The 18,657-nt window shown below is 41.3% G+C and overlaps 1 pseudogene; it reads right to left on the minus strand.

The window, feature by feature from the left end:
• Positions 1-16,520: 16,520 nt before the first annotated feature.
• Positions 16,521-18,033, minus strand: LOC138172942 (histone acetyltransferase KAT5 pseudogene; annotated as a pseudogene).
• Between the last annotated feature and the right edge of the window lie 624 nt (positions 18,034-18,657).

The following is an 18,657-nucleotide window of genomic DNA, read 5'->3' on the forward strand; positions in this document are numbered from 1 at the left end:
TTCTTCTTCTTCTTCTTCTTCTTCTTCTTCTTCTTCTTCTTCTTCTTTCTTCTTCTCTCCCAATCTCTCCCTCTCTGTCTCTCTGTCTCTGTCTCTCTCTGTCTCTGTCTCTCTGTCTCTGTCTCTCTCTCTCTGTCTGTCTCTCTCTGTCTGTCTGTCTGTCTCTCTCTCTGTCTCTCTGTCTCTCTCTGTCTCTCTGTCTCTCTGTCTCTCTCTCTCTGTATCTCTGTCTCTCTCTCTCTCTCTCTCTCTCTCTCTCTCACACACACACACACACACACACACACACACATACACACACACACACCAGAACAAAGATGAAATCATTCCAGTTTGGTAACACCTCAGAGCTAAATCTTCAAAAACTCAGATTAATCAACATGGAATTATGAACCACTGAAGAAGAATTCCCCAGGAAACTGCTTTAAAACTCCCTGTCTTGTCTTGATCCAATGATCATCACCAGTTATGATGATTAATGGGGCATATAGGAATCAAATGCCCTGTGATCAAATTAGATTTTCCCCCTACAAAATTTACAGAAAAAAGTAATATTTCCCTTCTTGCAAAAAACAAATCTTGTATCAGTGTGCTAATTGCTACCCCTGAAAAGGAAAATGTCATTAAATTATAAGAAAGAATAAAACAAAATGGGGATATTTAAAAATCTGAATTACTCTGCTTATACACAAGCTTAATATGACTCTCCATCTCTGTCATTGTCTTCCCTTCCATTTTTCCTCCCTTCCTAACCCTCTTTTTCTGTGTTTTGTGGTTACAATATTTACTGTTTCCAAATTTTTGGAAAGTCATTATGGGGTCACTAGGTGGACTTGGAATTGAAAGACCTGAGTTCAAATCCTGCCTCAGTCACTTACTAGCTGTTTAACCTTGAGTAAGTCACCTCACCTCTGCCCACCTTCATTTCCTCATTTGTAAACTTAGACATATTAATAGGGTTTGCTAAATAGAGCTGTTGTGCAACTAAAAAGAGGTAATGTTTAAAGTACTTTCATTTAAAACACCATTTGCATATTTGTTATTAGACCGTGCTAGGCATATGAGTCAGAAATGGCTTTGGGAGGTCTATGCACACATGTAGTAGTAATAGTAGTAGTAGTAGTAGTAGTAGTAGTAGTAGTAGTAGTAGTAAAGTGTAGACATGTTGTTGAAATTATACCATCTAGCTAGAAAGCTAGCTCTGATACCTTAACTAGGTGAAAATACAAACCAATCAATAGAAAAAAAAAATAATTTAAAAGTCTTTGAGAAACATGATTAAAGAGTTTTTGGAAGGCATTATTTGGAATGAAATAAGAGCAGACTGGATGTCTATTTCCTTTGGCTGGGGATTTCCCTGTGACCTCCACATCATGCATATTAGAATTCATCTAATTTAGGATGAGCAGGAATTCCAGAAATTAGAGCATGTGACTTTCTAGCACATATTTAAGGAATGAAAGTAAAAATGAACTATCATAGAGAAGGAAAATATCAAGAATGATCATTGGTTCCATGCATATCTGTGTACAGAAGCTTCAGGCTTGGGGAAGTCTTCCCCTTCTATTGCCTGTCTGTCCAAAATGCTACATTATAATCTATTTTTAATTGCAAAATGTTCTCAACAAAGTTAAGTTTGTCTCACTGACAAAAACACCAGGTTTTAACTAGATTCATATGTGTGTTAATGGGGAGACCCCCAACCTGTGTCTAAATGTCAGGATTTCTCCTAACTAGGGGCTCAGAATAATTGTTATTTAACTTATTACTGCTTCTCCAAAATAAACTCCCTAAAGCCAAAGATGAATGAATGGCATGGACCTTAAGGGCCTTTCTTTTGCACCTGGGCTTAAAATGAGCTAATCATTACAATGGGCTCTTACAAGAATATGTTTAAATTTTCTCAGCAGATACCAGTACACGGCATCTAAAAACAAGTTTTAACTTTTATTACAGTCTTGATGAAGCCATCAAACCTAATAATCTCTCCGTACAAGCAGAGTAACTCAACAAATTGTGATTTTGGAGTCATGTGGACATTTGTTCTTGAAGGTAGAGATGGATTCCTTCTATCATTTTTTAATGTTTACTCTTGATAATAAAGCAAAACCAACCATATTATAAAATGTATTTTGTTTTGTTTTAAGAGAAATTAGTTATTTTATTCAATTATGTCCGAGGAAAAAATACTATTTCCTACTTGGAGAAGGTCTGATTTCTGGTCCCAATTCTACTACTTATTAGCTGGGTGACCTTGGGCAAAACTCTTCATCTCTTTCTGGTTCATGTTATTCATCCAATCCACTGCACCCTAGATTTTTGGGAGTATTAAATAGGACAGTATACCATTTTGATGTTCTTCAGTTGTTCCAGTCATATTCAACTCTTCATGACCCCATTTGGAATTTTCTTGGCAGACACCAGTATGGTTTGACATTTTCTTCTCCAGGTAATTTTACAGATGAGGAAACTGAGGCAAAAAGGGTTGAGTGACTTGTCCAGGTTCAACATCTAGTAAGTGTCTAAGGCCAGATTTGAACTCAAATCTTGTTGATTCCAGGGCCAGGGCTCTATACAGTGCAACACGTAGCTGTCCTCAATGGATATAATACTGTCTCTATAAAGAAGGATTTATGAAATTGATTAGAAGTAGTAAAAATTGTCCTTCCCCACAAACTCTTATTTTTGGTCAAATTATTTTACTGCTAAGGAAGCTGGAAATATGTGGAGAAAAAACATATTTACATGAACATTTTGCACCATATGTCATAATATGCTCACAAATGGATTTATATCATGAATATTAATGATCACATTTTTAAAGATAGTAGAATGGAACCAGATGAGACAACTTTCACATTTTTGGCTATGGTAAATTTCCTTAAACAACCAATGAGACAGAGATATAATACAAAATAAAATAGATTATATCAATTTCAGGAAATTTAAAAATATTTTTATGAGCAAAATTAATTGAAGTAAGAAAAAAAACTTTCTGAATAGAAGACACATGTACTAAATATCTCTAATAAAAGTTAGATATCCAAGTTACATGGAGGGGAAAAAACAAAAATATGTAAGCAAAGAAGTATTGCATATATACATATATATGTGTGTATGTATATGCATATGTATATATGCATATGCATGTGTTTTATATAAGTGTGTATACTAAATTATCAATAAAAAATCCAAATACTCAATGAACAAATGGAAGAACAACTAACAAAAAGTATTGATTAGTCACTTACCATGTGTCCAACACTGTGCTGAGCACTGGTATTCCAAGCCAGAGCAAGTAAGATATCGTGGCCTTCAAGTAGCTCACTTCCTAATAAAAGGAGAAGCTATTTGTAGGGAAGTGAAGAAAGGGATGTTTTAGACTGGGAAGTCACAGGGGAGATGAGTAGAGCCACACATGGCAATTGACTGGCATACCCTTTCTAGGAATGGCAATGTTGGTTTTGTTACTCATCTCAGAAAGTGCATTGGAAGAGAGTGGCAGGTTGTATGCTTTCATGGAGGCGTGGCAACTGATCAGAAGCTTGAGTTCTGAGTTTAATGAGGAGACAGAAGAACAGGAAAATGGCAGGCTGTATCTGGTCAGAAAACAGCAATTGCAATCAATAATAATTAGTAATAATTATCAATGTTAAAGGGGGTACAGCAAGACAGAAATGTTTGTACCCTGTTGAGGCAGTTATGAATTACTGAAACCCGTCACCATTCCGGAATGAAACTTGTAATCCATTTAGGAAACAATGTGGCAATATCTATTGCCTTTAACACCAAGATTCTATGGCAAGAACACTTTGTAGTTCAATAAAATTAAAGCTAGATACAGAGTTCCCATATAAAGACAAAACTGTTGATGGCCACATTTATTATGGTGGTACAGACCTAGAACGAAGTCAGGTGGCCATTGATAGGGTAATGGCTATTTCAATTGACTATGACTAAGCTGTATTAAATAATGACGGGCACCTAACTGGCAGTGTGGATACATTTCTGGACCTGGAGTCAAAAAGACTCATCTTTCCAAACTCAAGTCTGGCCTCAGACACTAGCTGCTTGACCCTGGGCAAGTCATTTCACCATATTTTCCTCAGTTTCCTCACCTGTAAAATGGCCTAGAGAAGGAAACGGCAAACCACTCAAATCCCAAATGGGTCCACGAAGTGCAAGACGTAACTGAAAAAAAATGAATGAACAAGAAAAATAAATGATGAATATGAAGAATTCAAAGCAACATGGAAGAAGTTGGATGACTAGAGACCACAGGAAGTGGATTAATGAGGATGACAATCTAGAAAAATGCCAACAACAACAGCGAGAGCAAAAATAGCCGAGGTTTGTGGATTCTGCAGGATGCTAATGACCCAGTTGGGGAGAGGGAAAGGTCAGGCTCAGACTGTGGACCACAGCATAACCTGTCAAGCTTTATAGCCACTGGGCAGCTAGGAGGTACAGTGGATAGGATTCTGGGCCTGGAGTCAGGAGAACCTGGATTCAAATCTGGTCTTAGAATATTACTGTGACCCTCGGCAAGTCACTTGAACTTTTGCCTCAGTTTCCTCATTTTTTAAGTGAGCTTGAGGGTAAAAAAAGAAAGTGAAGCCACTGCAGTATCTTTGCCAAGAAAACCCTAAATGGAGTCACGAAGTTTCAGATACAACTAAAACAACTGAACAAGAACACGATAAAATCATTTGACTATGAGCTTGTCAGGAGCAGGGGATACGCCCCCCCCCTTTCTTTCTATGCCCATTGCTTAGTTTGGCACCTGGCACATAGTAGTCACTCAAAAAATATTTCTTGGCTGGGTCTTTCTCCTGGCAAGTCATGAAGAAGGCATGTTTTTCTTCATCCTCTTTTTTTTGCTATGAAGGACAGCCGTGTAGAGAGGTTAAGATAGGAGCAAGATAAGTAGAAATGTAAAAACAGAACATGCAAGTAAACATTAGCCACAAGCTAGCCATTGATCAGCCACCAATTAGCTCTTGATGATATCAAAGCAGTATTCATTTTAACACTGATAATGCTAATGTTAAAAGTACAGCGGCCATACACTTGACAAGAATTTTCTCATTGATTTTCATGCTAAACTGTTGATATACAGGTGATGATAGAGAATAAGAAAACATACTTACAAAAGCTATTTCTTTCCTGCCATTTCACAGGCTACAAGGAACTTGAATTTTTCATGACCTTAATTTCAAGGTCACAACCCCTAGGATACATTTAGGGTGGCTTTTTTTTTTTATTTCGAATGATGGCCTTTACAATTAAGAAGATTTTTTTTCTTCACCAGAACATTGTTTAACATAACTGTGTATATGTCAGCTACTTTTCTTATCTCATTTTTCATTCTATTCTTTCTATTCCATCTCAGTGGTCCCCTCTTCCACTTTAATAATCCTTTCCAGGTGCCAGGGATGCTTTAATGTCTGTCTGTCATTCTCTCTCTTGTTTCTATGTCTGAGCATCCAAGGTGAGACCCTTCTGGCCATCTAGTTTTGATGATCATGGTCTCTTTTCTGTTATTTTCACTCCCACTCTGAAAAACCTGCTGCTGTTAACTAACCTGCTATCTGCTTGGAGGTGCACCTGCACGTGCACGCGCGCGCACACACACACACACACACACACACACACACACACAGAATTATTGCCAAGGTGATGCTTTTCATCAGGAATCATTTTTCAGGGAAGGTCGCTGCCAGGTCAATGCCCAATGTGGAACAGAGGGTTAAATATTACCCGGTGTTTGGCTAGGAACAGAATTTCACTGCAGCTGCTCCCCTCTAGGGTAAGATTACGAGACATTGGCCATCATCCATCAATCAGATCACTTACAAATATGGCTAATGACATCAATTCTACTACTTGGCTTAAGGTCAAAGCCCAATTTCTGCCTTTCATTCTGAGTCTCCCTTCTGTTGTTCCTCTCGAGTCTCCTGCTGATCTGCAAACACTCGGGGGTCCTTTTTCATGTCCCAAGGGTGATGTGTGTATATCTAATTTAATAGCTCTTATCATCCACTGTGATGTATATGTGTGCGAAGATTTATGAAGGCTCTGGAATGTCTCCACATTGAACTCCAAAGGACACCCATATCCTTCTATGGTCGCTGATGTTTGTTAAAATGAATATAAATCCCCAGGCAGAAAGAAGTAGGGAGAAGAGAATAGCTCAGTTGGGGGGGGGGGGCAGGGAGCAGAAGAAATGAAATGGAAGAACACATCCTCAACCCTTGTCCTTTCCTAATCCTATTCCCCAGATGTTTATGGGATGGATGGGGTAAGGAGAACTTTGGATCAGGCTGCCATTCTCCTGAGAGAAAAAAGGATCAATTTCTTCCCTGTATTCATTCCTACACTCTAAGGTCCTCAGAGGACATTAGATCCGACAGCACCTCATCCACCACATTATGACCATGATCCTTGATACTCCTGGAGACATTGCCCACTGTAACTTCACCCAGTTAATCTCTGAGGGAACCTCTTCACACCCCTATACACATCAAGGTGTTCTTGCTTTCTTGGGGAGTCCACATACCCCATGAAAAGGCCTATCTACCCCTCTGCCTGCCCACCTGACTGCCTATAATTTCCCTTACATATTTCTGAATCGGTCCACTTGCCTTTTGTTTCTTCTAAAGGATTTCCAGATAGATGAAAATGCAAAGACTCCTCCTCTTCGATGGGTCCAACTTTCTTTCAGGGAACCTTCCAATGAACCACCTCACCCTTCTCTACCACTCTCCACCCTCTAACTTGTCTGGGGATTTTCTACTAGAAGTATACCACCAGGGTCTCAGCCCTTTCCTGCTTCACAACCAAACTCCAACCCACCTTCTGTCTTGCCCTGCCAAACCTCCTCTCCTAAATCCATTTCAATCAAACCCTTGCCAACTAGTATTTATGAACTCATAAAAACAAAATAGTCTCTTCCTTCCAAAAGCTTTATTACCTGAAGAAGAAAAAAAATATAGAGGGAAGTACACACACATGCATGCACATAGTATTTACATGCATGTATGTATGCATGTGTAAATATACTGGTATGTGCACATTGAAAACAAAGTGATTGAAGGGATACTAACAATTGAGGAATAGGGGAAGGAGTTCATGAGGAATGGACCCCATTTGCTGAGATTAAAGGGATCCACAAGTTCCAGGAAACAGGGGTGAGAAGACAGCAGCCAAGGCACAGGGGATAACCTAGACAAAGGTTTGTTGGTGTTCTTTTTCTTGTCAACAATGGCAAGAGTTATAACCTTGACAGAAAAGAAGTTATTCCTTTTTGTCTTTGTATCTTCCAACACACATATGTAGAAATAAATAAGCACACACATATATGGTATGTGTGTACATATGTGTGTATGTATGTATATGTTTGTGGATAGATAGATTGATTGATAGTATGTTTTTCTTTAGTCACCATCATTTCTGAATAGATTCTCCCTCTACACACCCATATCCTCAGCCCTTGTGACAAAGAATCTTTTTTTAAAAAATAATCAGTAGCTCAAAATGCTCGTGAACGGATGGATGGATTAAGGTGAAGATTACTGCAATATTTCGTTTACACTTAGCCACCATCTTTGTCATCTGGGATCCCTGCAAAGGTAGGGAAAGTTGTTTGTGTCATTGGTGCCTCCCCATGGGTTCACCTTACTTCACTAAGCAGCATTGCTGTCTTTTTCACTTATGTTAGAACCTCCTCTTTCACCATTTCCAAGATATACATGGTGATATAGTCACTCAAAGGCTTGTCTACTTAAGTGTGTGCCTTAGATTGGCCAAAACATTTTTTTCCTTCTCCCCCAACACTCTTTTCCCTCTCCAATGTGAACTGTTTACCTGATTTCAATATAACCCTTATCCATTTTAGAATATATATATATATATATATATATATATATATATATTTACCTCTGTGATATGATGTTATGTTTGTGAGTCATTTGTGCTAGGCAATATTTGAACATCATAATTGGAAAGGAACTTTATTTCATTGGGGTTAGAATACATTTGAGAAATTGTGTCATGATTTTAATAATATTGGTCAGTAAATAAATATTTATTAAACATCTACTATGTTTCAGTTATAGTCCTAGGTGCAGGGGATATTAAAAAAAAACATTTGTGAATCCCTGTCCTTAAGGAACTTACAGTCTAATGGAGGAGATAACATACAAATAAATATACACAAGATATGTACTAGATAAAAATGAAATAATCAACAGAGAGAAAATACTAGAGATTAAGCTTCTTGCACCTGAATATCCCATCTTACAATTACCGGTGGCATCCCAGGAATCCCATATCAGCATGGAATAAAGGCTACCATGATCTCAGCTGCAGCACAACTGCATAATAATGGACAGACCAAGGACTGGAATAAATATGCTGTAGCATGTTGTCAATCATGGCTCCCATGCCTCCCAAGGATTCTTGAAAGTATCATCAAGGACATTCACTAGATAGCTGGAAGTTTCCATTCATGTTGGATATCTCATAGGCATCTCAAATTAAATCTGTCCAAAAACTGAACTCCTTATCTTTCCTTCTAAATGTACCCCTCCCCTGAATGTTGATCTTTCTCTTGACATCAGCATCCTTTCAGTCATGCAGCTTCCCAGACCTTGAGGTACCCTTGACTCTACCCTCTACCTTACCCTACATATCCAGTCAGTTAGCAGATATCTCTTTCATCTCCACAATATCTCTTCGGTCTGTCCCTTTCTCTCCATTCACACCACCACCACCATGGCAATAACTTCCAATTGGTCTCTCTACATGTAGCCTCTCCACATCAATCAATCAATGGTCAGCACCAGTGGTTTCAAATTCAAATAGAAATAAGACCACTAACCGATGCAGTAAGATGCCCCTGATCCACATATTGACTTAAGAAACCACATGTGTTTATATATTTCTTTTTTATTAGTACATTAACACATTAGAATTAGATGGAGATTGCATTTTAAGCATGTTTGGGTCACACTTGGGAGTTGTGTGGTTTGTGTCTTGGCTATTCACTCTGGGTTTGAGATGTCTATTCCACAGACCTGTTGAAACAACATCCCTAAAATCCAGACCTGGACATTCTACTACTGTGCTCAAGAAGCTTCAATGACTTCCTGTTTCTTCTAGGAGAAAGTTCCATCTCCTCTCTTTGCCATTTAAAGCCCTTCATGATGTAATAAAAAAAGAATGATAAATGATTTAATTAAGCGCTTAGAATGTACAACATATTGCGATAAATGTTGAGGATACAAACAGAAGAGCAAGGCAAGAATGGTAAAGACAACATATTTGGGAGGTTCCAGCCGCAAGTCAGATGGAAAGGTGATATGGTCCCTGAGACACCACAGGCAAAACAAAACAGAAATCTTAATCAGTCATCTATGCCATTTCCACTTTTAAAGCAGCCTGAGTTTTTAATGCCATATCATTTGATGATGCCAAGAACTCTCTTTCTGGATCCTTAATACTCTGTCCATAGCATCTACCTAGGCTGCCTCTCCATCATATCACTTCCTAGGATGATGTCTGAGGGCACTTGACATTCCCAAGGTTCTCTGCTTAAGTGTCTTGGACTGTCTTCGTCTAGGTATGAGTGGGGGGAATGGAGGTCAAGGCAGTGGCAGTAGTTTGACTTTCATGGCTCATGCTTCCTCCTGTCTTTCCTTCAGGATGATTGGCTATTTCAACAAGGCTGCTCATCTTCTCTGTGGGTGGCAGTCAGGTTTGTGTGGATGGCTGGCCACTCCTCCACCAAAGTCACCTCCCCAGATGGTTGGCTGTGAGTGTTCAACTGGAAGCAGGAGTGTTGATCTGAGGTGAGATTGTTCTTAGGGCCTTATGTCTATCTGTCTGCTTAAGGCATTTGGATCACAGGTGATGCTAGAGGTTCTGAGGAAGGTGAGCCCTCATTTGCATAAGGATACCTCTCCTCAGTGATAGCTGTGGTACCTGAGCTGGAAGCCAGTCTAACATACTGGGTGGAGCACTGCTTTTCCCAAAGTTCTTAGGGTGAGGCTCCTAGACAAGCTCCTTCAGGATCTCAGGATAGAAGGTGGCCAAGGACACATTGGTGGTTTGACTTGACTGGTGCATGCTGCCTCCCATTTCTCCTTTAGGATGCTTTGCTGCTTAAGCTGGCTGGCTGATGGTTACAGAACATCTCATTCAGTCTCATTGCATATCACTCTGCCCCACTCTCTACATTCCAAACTATCCTAATTGCTATTACTCATGCCACCTTCTGTCTCGATGTTTTTGCCCAGGTTGTGGACTCCACCTGAAAGGCTATCCCTTCTCATTTGTGCCTGTGATTGCATTTTTGCATTTACTTACTTTCTATTGTTATTTTTTTCTTCCCAGACAAATAAAGTCTTTTGAGATCAGGGACTATTTTCTTTATGTCTTTAAGTGTCTTCTCTAGTTCAATTACGGTATCATAGCAGATATTCCATAAATGCTTATTGAACTGAATTGAGCAGACGGCCCAAAAAGGAAGGGGCCAGCTCATGGGAGTCAATAGTGATGTCCATCCATCCAGAGGGATACCACACAATCGGCAAAAGACTACATGAGCCAAAGCGAGGATGCCGAGATATTTGCTGGCCTCCTAAAGGAGGATTTATGGAAAATTCCTAACTAGGCTCATGCAGAGAATGAGGAAAGGTCAAAAACAATTTTCATGCTACTGCCACCATGGAGTTCACAAATTGACTAAGATATGGAGATATCCAGTGTAAGGTGATTTTACCAGCTTTGCACATAAAACAATCTCCCCCTGGTCCTCCATTCTCTATCCTGTTTTCATAAAATCATGACATCTGAGTTAAAAGGGGCTTCAGCATTAAATGAGCCTACATAGGAGTACCCTCAGCCAATTACATAATATCTGAGCATCTGTCCTTTCTCTGAATCCTCAAGTAACAGAGAACTCACAATTATCCCAAACCCTCAGGAACCCATCTCCTTATTGGACATCTCAAAAAAGTCCTATGATGTGTTATCTTGGAAAAGTCACTTTAACTCTGGGCTTCATCTTTCTCATCTATTGAGCTGAACAAACAAGAGTGCTAATGTCCCCTTGATGTTTTCCTGTTGGATCCTCCCACTGTACTGTGAGCCTTGTGAGAGCTGGCTGGTTTGGTTTTGCCTTGTATTCCTAGCACTGAGCCCAGTGCGGAGGACACAATAAGCACTTAATAAATGCTTGTTGATTGATAGTTGCGTATGCCTGTGGCATCCTGCCTTATGTTCAGCTGAAAAAAAGTCTTCTTTCAATCAGTATTTTTAAATAGTACTTTTTTTATTTAATAACATTCTAATAAAATCCATTGTTTCCCCTACATAGAGGGATGGATAGATAGATAGATAGATAGATAGATAGATAGATAGATAGATAGATAGATAGATAGATAGATAGATGATAGATAGATGATAGATAGATGGATGGATGATAGATAGAAGACGGAAAAATCTGAAATTCTTTGTTTCAGGCATGGGCACATGTTGAAAAACTATTTTCTTCCCATAATTTTGGTATTTTCTCCATCATATTTTGAAAATAGGGTTATTTTGGTTATTATTTTTTCACTGCTAAATGTGTCTTTATAAGTATTGCAAAATGAATACTCTTTATTGAGTAGTTAGATTGCTTAGACTTCTGAAGGTCTATGTGAAACGAATCTAATGCATCAATACCTCCTCCCCCATCACCTGAAAAATCTCTCCAGGGGAAGAATTTCCTTATGGTTACCCCAGAGTCAGAAAAAGCAGGCTTTTCAGAGTCTGTGACACCATAATAGGACTACAATGACTATGATTGCTCTCAGCATCAATTATGTATTAACTATTGAGTATTCATGTCTGATTAAGCTTAATAATCCCAAATTCCCATTCCTGATTTCACTGTGAGAGGTCTTGTGAGTCATTTGGATTCATCAACCAAACCCAAGTCATGTCATGTCTAGTTAGGATAAGGGTAAAATGCTCGTTAAAGAAACACCAATTGATAATGTCAGCATTAATCCTGGCGGGCAGTCCAGGGAAAACCTCAATTCTAACCCTAGGATCTAATGTAGCTTCTGTTGAATCCTACTTATGACAGGGAATAACAAAGGCAGCCTTCTATAATTGTCTTCTAAAGCTCTCAGAAATTGCTACTAAAATCCCAAGTTTTGGAACTATTTTCACATGATGCTATTATCAGCAAGAAAGGATATAATTTGTCACATGACCATTCTTTAGTCAGGCAGTAGGCTAGAAATCTATAGCCAGAAATGCCAGATTCAGGTAATCAGTTTCAAAAACTGTTAAATAGTAAATGGGGGAGACGTTGGTGAGGTAGAAAGGGCACTATAGCCTAGGAGGTATGGGTTCAAATCCAACCTCAGGTGCTATTTGTAGGCCATTGGACCAGTTAACTTTATTTCTTTTTAATTTTTTGGTCTTTATTAATTTGTTTGTTTACTTTTACTTTAAAAGATTCAGATCCACAATTCCTTGAGTTTCAAATTTTCTCTCCCTCCCCCCCTCCATGATGGCATACAATCAAGTATAGGATCTGCAAATACTTTTACATTAGACATTAGTCAGGTTATAAAGAAGGATCGTATCAGATGGAATGAACAATGGGAAAGAGGAAACAAAACCAAACAAGAAAAAGAAAAAGATAAGGAAGTTTGCTTCAATCTGGATTCAAAGTCAGTTCTTTCTAGTTCTTTCTCTGGATGTAGACATCTTTCTCCATCATGAGTCTTTTGAGATTTACTTATAACCCTGCATTGCTGAGAAGAGTCCACTCTATCAAAGTTGGTCATCAAACATACGTTGTGTCTGTAATTGTGAACACATTCCTCCTGGTTCTACTCTTCTTACTCAGCATCAGTTCGTATAAGCCTCTCCAGGCATATATGAAGTCCATCTGCTCCTCGTATCTTATAGCATTGTAATGTAATGCCAAAAGAAAGGCAACTTCCCAGGTTCAAAATACCAGCATAGGTGCTCTCCATTTTATTCAGTGACAAACCAAGAACAGAGAAGATCAAAACATGACATCATTCCAAATACAGCATTTACTAAATGTGATTAAATAATCTCCAAGGACTACCCCACCCCAGGACCTTCCAATCATTCAATCAATTACAAAGTCCCTGTTCTAAATACTTCTCCTCCCTAGGCTATACCTTAATTAAATCCACCACATAGCCCCTCTTCTCAAATGGAGATTAGTTTCCAAACATAAGGTCAGAAGTTCCCCACCCCTGGATCACAATTGAATCTACCCCAGAGTTACATCAAGTTTAAACACAGCACTTAATACCCAAATGGAGCTCTTTTCTTCATCTTGACACGAGGCAAGTTCTCAGCAATCTTAGTTCCTGGGGAGACAAGGCTTAGCAAGGCCATAAGATACATTGCCAGTCCCTTCATGAATTCATCCTCTGTCTGTAGAACAGTCCTAGAACCCCTGAACACATTAGCAAAGCCCTCTCCCAGGATTTCTGTAAACATACAACAAGAAAATCCTTCTTCAGGGCTTCCGAACCAACAGAAAGGCTCCCAGACCCCTGCAACAACAGCACTGTCCTTCACCAGTGGACAGTATTCACTCTGTCTGCAGGACAGTCTCCATACCCCTGCAACAACAGCACCGTCCCTCACCAGTGGACAGTATTCACTCTCTGTCTTCAGGACAGTATCAGGGCTTCTTAGCGAACAGCCAGGTTCCAGGACTTCTTCAACAAAAGGACTGTCTTTCACCAGTGGACAAATCTGGCAAAACAACATCAAAACAGACACACAAAGTACCAGCAAAACAGCCATGTCTCCTCAGTCCTTGGCAGCTCAGGGGGCAGGTCTCAAAAGTCCAGGGCAATTCAAAGCGGCCACCAGCAATTCTCTTAGTCTCTCTCTCTCCACAAGGTGCTGCTTCCAAAAAAAATCTTCCGCCTCTCTCTAGTGTCTCTCCAAATCTACCTCACCAGCTCCTCCCAGTTCAGGACTTTCTTTTCATATCAATAAGCCCATCCCACAGGTGGGATTAACAAACTCTGGGTTTTAACACAATCAATTTGAAAAACTAAGCCAATACAGGGGAATCTTTAATTGCCATTACTATCACAAGCATATACCACAACTTGTTCAGCCATTCCCCAATTGATGGGCACCCCCTTAATTTCCAATTCTTTTCCACCACAAAAAGAGCTGCTAAAAATATTTTTGTACATATGGGTCTTCCTCCCACTATACAACACAACCCTAGATGTGGTATTGCTGGGTCAAAGAGTATGAAATTAGTTAACTTTCTATTGAGCACAATGCCTAGCTAGCATACAGTAAGTGCTTAATAAACAGTTGTTGCCTGACTAATTATCCTCAGTTTTCTCATTTGAGTTCTAAGACACGATAGTTCCAAATCTATGAGCCTATGAAACATAACAAAGTTCAATGTTATAAAAATAGTTTCAGTCTTGGAAGATGGAATCCAGTCATTCTTCCTGTAGTTTGACTTGTACCAACCCACAAGTTCTTTTAAAATACTAAGAAGAGCGATCTATAGCTTGTATTTGGTTCTTTAAAGAAAAGATACAATGAATTCCAACTCCCATTCAAGCTCTCAGGATAACAATATGTTGTCTTTAAATTGGGAATGAATGTAAAGGGGAAAGGATATTCACTTGAATACATACATACATACCCACATATATACAGAGGTACATGCACATATGTAGGGAAAGATAATATATGTATACAAACATATGTAGTTATGTACACATTTCCTTTATAATTCAGTCTAACTAGTTGCTATCCCTTCTCCATAGCCCTGTAGCAGCAAGCACCCCAGCATCCCCAGGGTGGCTGCCAACACAGTTTCTTAGATCTGCTTTGTTAAAAGAAAGCAACTCAAAATGGGTTAACAAGCTTACTTTAATCAGTCAAATATGTATCATTTACCTAGTTCAGGGGTAAAAGATCAGCACCCCGAACTTCAGATTATACAGACAGAATTATCAAGAAAGAGAAACAGATCAAGTAGACAGTTTCCAAACTGTCCAACCATTTTATCCATAGCAAAACAACATCTAGGTTTCAAAGCCAAAGGGCTCTGGACAACGGTGTCCCAGAGTTTCATCTGATCAAATCACAGAACACTTCTCAAAGTGAGCCCCCAAAACAAAGCTACACATCAGGGCTTATAGAGCCTTCTCCTGGCTCAGAGAATGTAACAACCTTCTGGACCCACTGGCCAATCAAAAAGTATCTCCTGAAAAACAAGCCTCCCACCCCAGGCTCCAGGTGCACTTTAGCCTAGGGGCAGGGAAGATCTTCCAAATTTACATTCCCATTACAAGCCCCCCTTTTCCCCTCTGTATACAGTTGCTCTTTCTGACCTCCATGCCTGGGATGTCACCTACACCTCTCTCTTAGAATCAATAGTCTTCTTATATATGACACCTTTCTTGATGCCCTTTCCATTTCTTTGGTCTTTTTATCCTCTCTAAATAAATCTCATATCCACTTTGTATATGTTTCCTATTTATCTATCCATTGGCAAGTGATCATGCACCTGTATAAGCATTTGTTTTTCTCCTTGCTAGATTGAAAACTTCTTAAGGGCAAGTGTTCTTTCACTTGCATCTTTGCATCCCTCTTCAGCACCTGACATAGTGTTGCATGAGTGGCAGGTGCTTATTCAGTGTTTCTTGATTGATCCCTAGCCTCAGGAGCTGAAGTAAGAGCTCCTTGCAAGGGCAAAGATCCAGTGGTCAGTAAAAAGTCACCTTCTTCTGCATACTCATTTTTGACCTAATTCACTGTGTTAGTAAAGGACAAAGTCTGAGTTGTCTCCTTCATGTCATGGTTCTTACCCTTACTGTTTGTTGTGCAATGGGGTAGGGGGGAGTTCCAAGTTAAAGAACTCCTTTGATTGATTTAGGGACTCAATGTTGTTCAAGCCTTCCTCTCCCCCCAGATGTAGCACAGTACATAAAACATTGGGTCTGGAATCAGAAACACCTGAATTCAAATTCAACCTCATGTATTTACTAGCCTGTGTGACTCTGGGCAAGTCACTTAACCACTGTCTGCCTCAGTTTCTTTTTTTGTGGGTGTGGCATCTCCCCCTTCCTGGCCCCAAGAAGCAGATGGGGGTATGCACAGTTAATTGTAGATGAAATAGGGCAGAAGCATCCCGGCTGTGCTTGTCCAGCAGCCCCTCTGGCTCACATTGTACAAAAGGATTGTACACCCCATGCCCAGCCCACCATTCCCCATCACTATACACAGCTGCCCAGTTTTCTGTACACAGGGCCAAAGCCCCTAGGGAAGAGCAGTCTCCAGCCTCTGATCTCTTCGCTTCCCATCAGCAGCTCACGTGCCCACGACAGAGCTGAACCCAGAGAAGGCAGGGCCAGGGTCATGTCGGTCCAGCCCTGTCAGGAGAAGAGGTCCAGTGGCCATGGAGTGTGGCACAGGGGAAGGGCAGGAGGTCACCACTTTCCTCATTTGCTCCAGTCCTTAGGGGTGAAATGCAGAAATTTGGAGTCTATGTGCAAAAGCCATTTGAGCATGGCCCGCTCATGGCCATCCATGATGTCCTCTGACAGCGTCAGGATGTACTGGCCCTTGTAGTAGTTGATGAGATTGAGGTACTGTAAGGTGGAGATGACCTCTTCCTTCTTGATTCTGGTGATCTCGCTGATCTCATTGAGGGTCATCTGGGGCTGCTCGCTACTCTCCTATTTGAGTCCCATGAGTATCTCCAGGATGGTCTGTCACCAGTAGCTCCGATGGGACAGGAGGCCAAGATATGAGAGGGGCTTCTCAGGGGTTCCTATCTTCCCTTCCACCTTGGACAGCTCGTAGCTGAACTCGATGGGCAGCTTGCCATAGCCACTCTGCTGGCACGGAGGCAGGGTCAGAATGCAGGCCACGTTGTAATCCTCTGTGGACTCTTTCCTTGAGAGGTAGCCGACGATGTAGAATCCTTTGCAATTGTACTCGGTCGTGACATAGAAGAGGAACGGGACTGTGTCGCAGTACAGCGTCTTGTGATCCGGGAAACACTTGGCCAAAAGGCAGAGGTTCTGGGAATAACTCTTGTTCTTACGCCCATCAATTTCGAAGAAAGAGATGGTGCCCTTGCAGTAAATCTCATTCCCCGGGGACTGTTGGAGGTCACATCTGCTCAGGTGCCACTGCAGACACTTGAGCCTCTTCCCATACTTCAGACAGAACTCGCAGAAACAGAGCACGTGCAGAGCGGTCAGCTCCTGGGGGTACGGGGAGAAGTACCAGGGCTTGGGGCGGTGGCAGCCAAGCTCCATGAACTCGCTGTTCTTCATGCACGTAACGATGTCGTCGTGGCTGTGGTCTGACACCAAACTGCCCATCACAAGAGGGGCTGACAGGATTCTGTCTGAGCTGTCCTGGGAGTGCTCATTGGTGCCTAGACAGTTCGATTTCCTCTTCCGGCCCACCTGGGCATCCAGTGCCCTCTGGGCTGAGCCATTCTGAGGAAAGAGAGGCTGGAGCTGTCTCGCTGGGCACAAGAGTTGCTGGTGAAACCGTTTCCACTTTTCGTTTCATGGAACGGTGTCTGGGTTGCGGGCAGGACCTGGAGGAGAGAGGCTGGTCAGGCTCGCCTCCAGGGTGGCCTCGTGCCCCTTGGGTAGGTTGAAGCGGAGCGTGTGTCTTCCCACTGGCCTGGGCCGAAGCCGGCACCTCCCTTTCCGGGCAGCCCGGTCTGGATACAGGGAGCCCATTTTTTGTGGGGGTCTTGGCCTCACTTTTAGGAAACTGTATCTTCTTTAGGTCCAGCCTGTCATGGGTCAACGTCTCATCCAGGAGCTTGTTGAAGTCGATGGAGAGGACATAAAACAGCTTCGGGCCACTGATGTCCTTCACGCTCAGGATCTCGGCCAAAGGCCACTCATACTCGTCTTGATTATGAGGCTACAGGGATAGACGGCAGCCCTTGATGACCTCACCCACCTCTGACATCTTCCCTCTCTCCCTCCTGCCTCAGTTTCTTTGCCTTTAAAGTGGGGGTAATAAAAGCACCTACATTACAGATTTGTTGATGCCTAACTGAAATAATATTTGGAAAGCACTTAGTACCGTGCCTGGAACATAGCAGGTGTATAATAAATGCTTGATCATTTCCCTTGTTCATCCCAGCTTGACCCAGAAGTTCTTTGACACTGTACCCGTGTCAGAACTGGGACCACAAGCAAATGAGATTCCCTCCTCTCCTGGAGGCCCTTGGATCTGTGGAAGGACATTGGAGAGTCTCCTTTCTTTCAGGGACCCGAGTAGGCATGTGCGTGTCACCCCATCCCTCTGCACCTCAGCATTGTCTCCATGGGCCTCTTAGCCAGGGATTGGGCCCCCGCATTTCTTTGTTCCACCTCTTGTGGCTCTTTTGCCATGGTCTGTAGCCTCTCACTGCCGCTCTATTCTGGGACCACAGTCACTGTGGACTGAAACTTGATCCTTCCCACTGCCCTCAGTCTTAGAATTGGGCATCTGCATCTTTTGCTTCCGCAGTGATATCATCATTTTCTCTAGCTGCTTTTAACTCCCAGAGGCTTCTTCTTCTTCTTCTTTTTTTTTTTTTTTTTGGTG

Source organism: Petaurus breviceps, unplaced genomic scaffold (assembly GCF_028583685.1).
Source record: "Petaurus breviceps papuanus isolate PSGF00001 unplaced genomic scaffold, PetGlider_PUasm1.0 556, whole genome shotgun sequence".
In the NCBI taxonomy this organism is placed as follows: domain Eukaryota; kingdom Metazoa; phylum Chordata; class Mammalia; order Diprotodontia; family Petauridae; genus Petaurus; species Petaurus breviceps.